Source organism: Bubalus kerabau, chromosome 1, assembly GCF_029407905.1.
Source record: "Bubalus kerabau isolate K-KA32 ecotype Philippines breed swamp buffalo chromosome 1, PCC_UOA_SB_1v2, whole genome shotgun sequence".
NCBI classification, from domain to species: domain Eukaryota; kingdom Metazoa; phylum Chordata; class Mammalia; order Artiodactyla; family Bovidae; genus Bubalus; species Bubalus kerabau.
This window is the reverse complement of record NC_073624.1, coordinates 194,416,498-194,427,264: the sequence shown is the minus strand read 5'-3', so window position 1 is coordinate 194,427,264 and position 10,767 is coordinate 194,416,498. Positions and strand designations below refer to the sequence as shown.

The 10,767-nt window shown below is 39.7% G+C and overlaps 1 pseudogene; it reads right to left on the bottom strand.

The window, feature by feature from the left end:
* Positions 1-820: 820 nt before the first annotated feature.
* Positions 821-916, bottom strand: LOC129642547 (uncharacterized; annotated as a pseudogene).
* Positions 917-10,767: the final 9,851 nt, after the last annotated feature.

The window sequence follows — 10,767 nt, the reverse complement described above, 5'->3', positions numbered from 1 at the left end:
GAAGGCAACGCGCGCCTCTCCCTCACGTGGAGACCCCACCCCAGAAGGCAACGCACGCCTCTCCCTCACGTGGAGACCCAGCCCCAGAAGGCAACGCGCGCCTCGCTCTCACGTGGAGACCCCGCCCCACTGGGCAGTTGGTGCCTATCTCACCTCACGTGGAGACCCTGTCTCACAAGGCAGCGAGCACCTCTCCCCCACGCGGAAGCTATATTTGAGCGTTGCGTGCCTTGCCCGCTAGAGGGTGTGTGAAACTGCAGAATGTGTGTTTTCTCTGACAGAGGCTCCCTCGTGTGGCTCCTGCCGACAACGACGTCTGTGACTTGAATGTTACTTCATTCCCTTTTGAGAAGGGAAGAAGTCTTGGATCTTGCCCGCAGGAGCGGAGATGGATACTCCTTGTTTTTCCTTAGCACATTTTGTCTCCCTCAGAATAGAAAACTTTGTTTTTCTTAGACTAACGTGGACTCTGGCGGAGTAATTGAACTGCCTGGGAAACAATTTGGGGTAGGGTTATTGCAGGATACTCCAACGCTGCTGTTGTCACATAGATGAGAGAAAGGAGTCGCGGAGACCTCTGAATGAATACCCACTAGATTTAAGGCATTTTATGTCATTATTTAATCTTAGAGTATCTCAGGTAGGAATTGCCATTCCCACTTTTATAATTGAAGTATAGTTGATTTACAATTTTAGTTTCAGATGTACAGCATTGTGATTAAGTATTTTTACAGATTATACTCCCATTAAAAGTTATTCCAAGATAATGGCTACAAGTCCCTGTGCTGTACAATATATCCTTGTTGCTTATCTATTTTCCAAATAGAAGAATGTGTTTTCCTGACATCCTTGCACAGGGGCCATGCTAATCTCTGTATTGGTCCAGTTTTAGTATATGTGCTACCAAAGTGAGCACTGCCATCCCCTTTTTATAGAAGAGGAAACTGAAGTTCTCAGAGGTCCAGGGTCTCAAACTGGTGTAAGGGGGGGGGCGGTCCAAGAACTTTGTCCAGAGCTGAGTCCAGAGCTTTGCAGTAATGAGACTACCTACAAAAAGGTAAAATTTTATACTCAATTTCCTCTCCCTAGAGATGTTACATTCCACAGAAATTTCCTTATGTTTCAAATCCAATAACCTTATATCTGAGTATGTCACTTTTGGCTTTTGTAAAGTGTGCTACATTTGCACATTTAGTCTCAAGAATAGTAATGAAATTTTTTAAAATTTGTTTTACTGATGTATAATTGACAACTAAAATTGCAAGATATTTCAAATGTACTAGATTGTGATGATGTAATAAACATTGTGAAGGAATTCTCCCTAACTAGTTAATTGTGCTGTGCTGTTCTGTGCTTACTCGCTGAGTCGTGTCCCACTCTTTGCAACCTCGTGGACTGTAGCCCACCAGGCTCCTCTGTCCATGAGGAGTCTCCAGCCAAGAATACTGGAGTGAGTTGCCGTGCCCTCCTCCAGGGCATATTCTCAACTCAGGGATCAAACCCAGGTCTCCTGCTTGCAGGCGTATTCTTTATCATCTGAGCCAACAAGGAAGCCCATAGTTAACTAATACATCTGTTATTAGTAGTATTAGTTATTAGTAGTATTAGTATTATTGAGAGTTAACTTATAAAGTGAGACCAAGGAAGGTGAAGTGGTATGCTTAAAGTTATTATGATTAGCAAATAAATTTCTTTCTCAAGTCTAGTGATGTGAAAGCCATTTTGATTCTCATAGCAGGCTGTCTTACGTCTTCTTTTAGAGTAGATCTTTTTTTTTTAGTTTGTCAAATAAGAGGATCACCAAGTTCCCTCCTAGCCCTCCAGTTCTGAGGATTCTCATTGTTAAGAACTTTCACGTCTTGTCTCCCCTTGTCTTCAGTGCTCTGGTCTGGTGATGTTAAGGCCATAGAGGGGTTTAATGATTTACCCTTGCGCACACAAGTGGTCTCTGCACCACCCAAGCCTGGCATGCAGGCTCTCTGGGTTGTAGCCTTGCACTGTGGAGTAGGCATTAGCGTTTGGCCTCGCTCTGCCCCTTTTCTTTGATGAGAGTTTATAATTTCCTTATTATCTTGTTTTGATGGGACTACCCACCTGAGGCTTTTGGATTGGACACCTGACTCTGGCCTACCAAGTCAAAGTGTTAGTTACAAAAACAAGCTTATGGTCGAAATTGGGCCAAGGATAGACAGCCATAGGGTTTGCTAACCCCTTAGGAAAAAAGTGTACTTTTCACCTGGGCTTGAAAAAGGAGTTTTTATGGACTGGATGCCTATGCCTCACCCAAAATTCATATGATGAAGTGCTAACTTCTAATGTATTTGGAGAATGGGTCTTTTGGAACGTAACTAAGGTTAAATGAGATGGACCTCAAATCTTGTAGGATTAGAGTCCTTATGAGAAGAGGAAGAGACATCAGAATGTGTTCTTCTCCAAACCCCCAACATATGCACACACCAAGGAAAGGCCATGGGAGGACACAGAAAGAACGTGACCATCTGTAAGTTAGGGAGAGAGTCCTTACTTGGAACTGAATCCTGCCTGTTGAAGCTTTTCTGTTTGACTTCCCAACTTCTAGAACCATGAGAAATAAATTTTTGTGTTTAAGCCACCCAGCCCATGGTGTTTTGTTATGGCAGCCTGAGCTGAGAAAGGAAGTGGTAAAAGCCCAGCGGGGAGCCACTAGTCATCATCTCTGCTGCCAAGAAAGGAAGCCGACAGATGGAGAAAGGGCTGTGAATGGGTGACAGTGGGTCTGGACCCAAGACTGATCAGTACATGAGCTACTATTTTGTTTAAACAGCTATCAGTTCAGTTCAGTTCAGTCGCTCAGTCGTGTCCAACTCTTTGCGACCCAATGAATCACAGCACGCCAGGCCTGCCTGTCCATCACCAATTCCCGGAGTTCACTCAGACTCACATCCATCAAGTCAGTGATGCCATCCAGCCATCTCATCCTCTGTCATCCCCTTCTCCTCCTGCCCCCAATCCCTCCCAGCATCAGAGTCTTTTCCAATGAGTCAACACTTCGCATGAGGTGGCCAAAGTACTGGAGTTTCGAAAAGCTTTAGCATCATTCCTTCCAAAGAAATCCCAGGGCTGAGCTCCTTTAGAATGGACTGGTTGGATCTCCTTGCAGTCCAAGGGACTCTCAAGAGTCTTCTCCAACACCACAGTTCAAAAGCATCAATTCTTCAGCGCTCAGCCTTCTTCACAGTCCAACTCTCACATCCATACATGACCACAGGAAAAACCATAGCCTTGACTAGACGAACCTTTGTTGGCAAAGTAATGTCTCTGCTTTTGAATATGCTATCTAGGTTGGACATAACTTTCCTTCCAAGGAGTAAGCGTCTTTTAATTTCATGGCTGCAGTCACCATCTGCAGTGATTTTGGAGCCCAGAAAAATAAAGTCTGACACTGTTTCCACTGTTCCCCCATCTATTTCCCATGAAGTGATGGGACCGGATGCCATGATCTTCATTTTCTGAATGTTGAGCTTTAAGCCAAATTTTTCACTCTCCTTTTTCACTTTCATCAAGAGGCTTTTTAGTTCCTCTTCACTTTCTGCCATAAGGGTGATGTCATCTGCATATCTGAGGTTATTGATATTTCTCCCAGCAATCTTGATTCCAGCTGTGTTTCTTCCAGTCCAGCATTTCTCATGATGTACTCTGCATATAAGTTAAATAAGCAAGGTGACAATATACGCCTTGACGTACTCCTTTTCCTATTTGGAACCAGTCTGTTGTTCCATGTCCAGTTCTAACTGTCGCTTCGTGACCTGCATACAGATTTCTCAAGAGGCAGGTCAGGTGGTCTGGTATTTCCATCTCTTTCAGAATTTCCCACAGTCGGGGCGGTGGCCCGTGGGGTGTGCCATGCCCCTTGCCCGCCTCCCCCTTTCTAGGTATCTAGCACGTCCCCGTGCGGAGGTTTAAAGACCCCTGGGGGGGTGTCGCCTGTCTGCCTTGGGGTCAGGGTGGTAGGGCCCGTGGGGAGTAGTCAGTCATTTTTTTTAAACAGCTATAATGAGGCATAATTCAGATATCATACAATTCACCCATTTAGAGTGTATAATTCAGTGTACACTGAGAGATATGTACCACCATCACCAGAGTCAATTTTAAGATATTTTCATCACCTCAAAAAGAAACCCTATCCCCTTTAGTTATCACTCCCCTTTCTCCCCTTCTCTCCAGTCCTAAGCAACCATACTTAGCAACCATCTTTCTGTCTCTACAGAACTGCCTATTCTGGTTATTTCATATACATGGAATCATATAATTAATATATGGTGTTCTGTGTCTTCTCACTCAGCCTAATGTTTTCAAGGTTAATTCATATTATGGCATGTATAATTTATTTTTATGGTGAAATAATATTTCATTGTACACAAAAACCACGTTTTGTTAACCCACTCATCAACTGATAGACATTTGAGTTGTTCTTACTTTTGCTTATTATTAATTATACTTCTATAAAATTCATGTATATGTTTGGGGTAGATTTATGCTTTTATTTATTTTGAATATATATATATATATCACGGGGTGGAACTTCTGGATCATATGATAACTCTGTTTAATTGAATAACTGCCAAACTGTTTCCAAAGTGGCCACACTGTTTTACATTCTCACCAGCAGCAAGTGTTCACATTTGTTTGCCAATGCTTACTATTATTTGACATTTAAATTCTAGCCATACTAGTGGGTGTGAAGTAATATCTTATTGTGGTTTTGATTTGCATTTCTCTGGTGAATAATGATGTCAAGCATCTTTCCTTGTGTTTATTGGCCACTTTCTTAGAGAAATATCTACTTAGATCCTTTGCCCATTTTTAAATTGAGATATTTGTCTTTTTATTATTGAGTTGTATGAGTGTTTATAGCATCACTAACTCAATGGACATGAATTTGAGCAAACTCTGGGAGACAGTGGACAGAGGAGTCTGACATGCTGTAGTCCATGGGGTCAGAGTCAGGCACAACTTAGTGACTGAACAACAAAAAGGAGTGTTTATATATCTCAGATACAAGTCCTTTATCCGATATAATAATAATGAAAAGTTTGAAATATTCCAAGTTACCAAATTGTAGCACAGAGTCCCAAAGTGAGCAAATGCTGTTAGAAAAATGGCACCAATAGACTTGCTCAATTCAGTGTTGCCACAGACCTTCAATTTGTAAAAAGTCCAGAATCTGCGAAGTGCAATGAGGTGAAGCACAGTAAGACAAAGTATGCCTATATTTGAAATTCAGTTCATTTTTGCCTATTGAGCCAATATATTTTTGTTAATCTTAATCCTGCTTATACTTTTAAGTACTTGGAACTGAAAGAGCGCTAACCAATATTTTTCTCTAGACTACACCATAACTGGCTTCCCCAAAGATTGATATTTAGAAATATATGTTAGTGTTTACAAAGCTTTCACATGGTCTTATTTGATCCTTGCTCACCTTGGAAGGTGTGAAATTGGGTATTTTCGTCTGTATCTTAAAGGTGAAGAAACTTGAAGCTTGAGAGGCTACATGACCCAGGCTTTGACTTCGTAAGGGGCATATCTGGAACAGAACCCAGGTCTTCTGATCCCTAGTTCAAAGCACTTCATATAGTGTTGTCTTGAGAAGCTCACTGGGCTTCACAGATGTACTGTCCTGATGTGCCTGCGAGAAGCATGTGCAGGACAAAGAAATATTGCCACAAACAATGACATAGAAGCAGGGTCTCAGAGAATGGGTCATGGCTAAGTTAAAAACCAAGAGACTAAATTCTAGTGCCCACTCTAAGGGAAAACCACAGAAACTTTTTTTAAGTCATAATTCTAAACAAGTAAAACCTCATACTCCTGCCCCCCACCAAATGGTTTGGGATATTTGTGGTAGATAATTTACACTATCTTAGGAACTACACAAACTCTTTAAACTGCAAGGCCAACATCTAAGGAGGCCAATTTGGCATTGATTTTTAAAATAAACATAATTATAATGAGAGTTGAAGCAAAGGAAATTAAGTAGAGTGAGTGCTGTACTTGGCATGTATCTAAACGCTCAGTTAGGGCCAGTGAGGAAGGTCCATTACTTGGCATGAGTGCTGAAAAATTTTTTTGTAATTGCTCTCCGCTGTAGGTCACTATGTTTTTATTTAAAAACTGTTTCAACCACATTTTCACATTTCAGTAGGGCGCTGACAAACATAATTGTGCGCATTAATAGTGTCAACTTAAAAGGAAGGATGGTTTTCTCCATCTTTCTGCAAACTGAGTCAAATTCAAATAGCTCCACTTAAAAGATAAATGCATTTCTTTTTCATTCTTATTCATCTATGCATGATAGTGATGGAGAGTGAATAGTCAGTGCCAGCAGTACACTGTTTTGGTCATCAAATCGCCTGTTAAGGGCACGGTTCACAACTGGAATGCAAGTTTCCTTGTGACTTAACTGCAGGAGGAGTGGTAGTGATGGAGGTGGAGGGCTGTAATCTGCTTTATAGTAGTTTGTAGTAGGGAGGGGTTAGGAAATTTCTCATTCATTAACGTCCTCCCCTCTTACAACTAAAAGCATTTTCTAATGACTCCATGTCTATTTGAGAACCAAAAATCCTATTTAGATCATGAATTATTGCATATGAAGATTATAAAAAGGAAAGCTTTTTGTATTATTTAGAAATATGTGCACATACATATTAATCTATGAACTGTTTATGATGACAGCAGAGATAAAAATTTTAAACCCAAGTTGAAAGCCAAGCTGTTGTTCAGAGGGGCTATCTGCTAAGTGAAGAGGTCCAGAGATCAAAGCAGAAAGTTGAGGAAGGAAAAATAGCCCACGCTTAGTCCACGAGCTGGCAAGTACGGTAAATACTCCTTACCATCACCAATCTGTGTCACACAGACACTCAGCCAAGTGGGTAGAAAGCTTCCAGGAAGGCCCCCACACTGAAGTGCTTTCTCACAGCTTGCTGTCACCTGAAAGTTCTGTGGAGGCCAGCTCTACTGCTGGGTGTAGGTCAGAACAGCTCAGACCCAAGGTACCAGCACTGGGGAATTCCATTCTTCACTGGTTGTTAGGAGAGGCAGCCAGCCCCCCTCTCCCCTCTCCTCCAGAGCAATAGTTGGTCTCCCTTTCCATTTCTATCGTCCTTCTGTCTTATGGGGCTGGGCAAAGAACCAGAAAGCAGTGTCTGTCTTTATTTTCCTTAGGCCATCCTCCTTTTTCTCCAGCCATACACTGAAGACTAAGCTCCTTATCTCCTCCTTGCCTCAGAGCAGACAGTTCTTGCTCAAAATTGATTCCACTGGATTTTGTTAAATTGAATTAAACCTGCAATCTGTTTTATTTCATTTGTGGCTCTATTTACTTTGCCTCAACAGTAATGACAATGCAGGGTGGTTTTGTACTAGTTCTTTCTACTGAAGTGTCCACCTCTGTTTTTTGCTTTTGAAGATCAAGAAGTTATTTCTTGCCTCTTCTAGCTGAGGCCTTAAGTGTCTATTTGGCCATTGAGAAATATTCAGTTCAAGTAGAAGTGGCTGTTTTCTAGAAAGATCACAAAAGGCTGAGTCAATATAAAGATCTCTCAAGAAATTTTAAATATCTGTTTATAACAAGAAAGGAAATGCAAATATTTATCCAGGAAAAATGTTCCTTCCAGTGTAAATTCCCAGTGCAAATTCAAAGAAATACAAATTAAAGCAAATTTGAAGTGCCATTTACAACTACTTAAATTAGGAAATATCTGAACATGATAATCAAATATGCTAATGTGTTTGTAGTGAGTCAGATTTATTTTTACAACTGTTTTGGAAAGCTATATGACAATATTAGTCAATGTCTACCAATAGGATCTTAGCACAACTCTACAATGGAAATGGTGGCCCTAAACATAAAAATGTTTATCTTGTAAACTTTGCTCCTGGGTTTTTTTTTTTCTTTTTTTCTCTGAAAGCATAATAGAAAAGAAATTAAAAACTGTATATGAAGATGCTGAGAACTTCTATTGCTAGTAGTATTACAGATTTGGTTACCTGAAAATCTTCTCACTATAGACATCTTGAAATAATAGGTAAAATATAATAAATCTAAGTTAAAATAAATTAATTAGAGTTACATGTATCAACATGACTAAATTTCAAAACCATAATATTAACAGAAAAGCTCACATACAGTATGATGATATTTAGGAAAAAAATTTAAAAGCTAAATAATATTGCATACTGCTTTTTGATGCATACATCTATTTTTAAAAGTGTACATTCAACTAGGAATCATATTAAATTCACATTACTGATCATCTTTTGGAGGGATCTGGGAGTTTTTTTTTAATCAAGAATGGGGCTATTACCACATCTTTAACTTTTCTTTTTCTTAAAAGCAAAAGATCTGAAACAATGTCAAAAACTTTAGATTTGACAGAGGAACATTCATGCTAGAAATGTTTTATAATAAAAAAATAGATGTTCACTCCAATATATTAACAACAATTACAAACATTCTAAATGTTCAATAAATTTTGGAAATCCCATGAATGGAAGAGCCTGGTAGGCTGCAGTCCATGGGGTCACTAGAGTCGGACACGACTGAGCGGTTTCACTTTGACTTTTCACTTTCATACATTGGAGAAGGAAATGGCAACCCACTCCAGTATTCTTGCCTCGAGAATACCAGGGATGGGGGAGCCTGGTGGGCTGCCATCTATGGGGTCGCACAGAGTCAGACACGACTGAAGCGACTTAGCAGCAGCAGCAGCAGCATGCCATTTGAATTTTATACATTATTTTGTCATTAAAAATGAACACTTGTCAGGCACATGACATAATCAGATTAAACCCAGGTAGTTTTGTAAAACAGATTCCATGGAGAGAGTCATTTGAAGGAATATCACTCTGAAACCTAATAAATTTTTAGAGAATCAATCTAATTCTCTTCTAAGAGCTCTCAAGACTTTATTAGGAGTTCCCTCATTCCAAAAGCACAGTAAAAACTTTTAAGATTATCTTTCTGTATATCTTATTTTTACTATCTCAGAGACTAGTTAGCTACCTGGGAAGACTTTATTCCCCCTTTCTCCATATGTTTAACTTGACTCCAAGACCAATTCTACAGACTATATTTTCATCCCTTCTTTCTCAGATTCTGAATTTTTTTCTATTGCCAGTAACTCTGAGCCCTTTCCAATATAAACCACTCAAACATGTTTCAAAGCCTTTCATTCTTCCTTATTCATTGCCTCAATTTTGCAAATTTAAAGGTCCTAGAACTGAATTGGCAAAGAAGAAATTTTTAGCCAGCGGAGGAAAGGGAGTGGCTTTACATTGCATTAATAATTTATTTTTCCTGCTAGTTAAAGCAAGTAAAACATTTGTATCTATTGTTAAGCAAAGAAACTTATCCTATAAAATTCATATTTGCTATAACAACTATTGATTCAAACTGAAGTGGTCCCTATTTCAACACATAAGGTGGGCTAGGTATTTAAATCCACCTTCCCAGTGGGAAAAAAGTAAAGATACACGATAAAATATTAAAAAGTGTTTATTAAAGCAGCAAGATGCTGAATAATAAGGAATTATTGGGCCAATATCTAAAAGAAGGTGGAGAACAAAAAAGTTGAAACCACAGTGCCCAGAAGGCATTTTTCATATCTTTTTTTTTTAATTTTATTTAACTTTACAATATTGCATTGGTTTTGTCATATATCAAAATGAATCTGCCACAGGTATACATGTGTTCCCCATCCTGAATCCTCCTCCCTCCTCCCTCCCCATACCATCCCTCTGGGTCGTCCCAGTGCACCAGCCCCAAGCATCCAGTATGGTGCATCAAACCTGGACTGGCGACTTGTTTCATATATGATATTATACATATTTCAATGCCATTCTCCCAAATCATCCCACTCTCTTCCTCTCCCACAGAGTCCAAAAGACTGTTCTATACATCAGTGTCTCTTTTGCTGTCTCGTATACAGGGTTATTGTTACCATCTTTTTAAATTCCATATATGTTTGTTACCATCTTTTTAAATTCCATATATGTGCGTTAATATACTGTATTGGTGTTTTTCTTTCTGGCTTACTTCACTCTGTATAATAGGCTCCAGTTTCATCCACCTCATTAGAACTGATTCAAATGTATTCTTTTTAATGGATGAGTAATACTCCATTGTGTATATGTACCACTGCTTTCTTATCCATTCATCTGCTGATGGACATCTAGGTTGCTTCCATGGCCTGGCTATTATAAACAGTGCTGCGATGAACATTGGGGTACACGTGTCTCTTTCCATTCTGGTTTCCTCAGTGTGTATGCCCAGCAGTGGGATTGCTGGATCATAGGGCAGTTCTAGTTCCAGTTTTTTAAAGAATCTTCACACTGTTCTCCATAGTGACTGTACTAGTTTGCATTCCCACCAACAGTGTAAGAGGGTTCCCTTTTCTCCACACCCTCTCCAGCATTTATTGCTTGTAGATTTTTGGATCACAGCCATTCTGACTGGTGTGAAATGGTACCTCATAGTGGTTTTGATTTGCATTTCTCTATCTTTTTAATATGCATTTCAGTTGTACGACCTCAAAAGTCACATGGGACAGCAGGCAAAGTTCATGGCACACTCAAGGTAACAGTCTAAGCAGAAACTCTTAGAAAATGCTGACAATCTTAGAGAGATTCCCACTATGAAATGAAGGAGATCTGGAAGTTGATCTGTCCAAACTCCTGACTCCAGGTGAATATACTGACATAATGAGTAAAGGAAAACAAACAAAAACA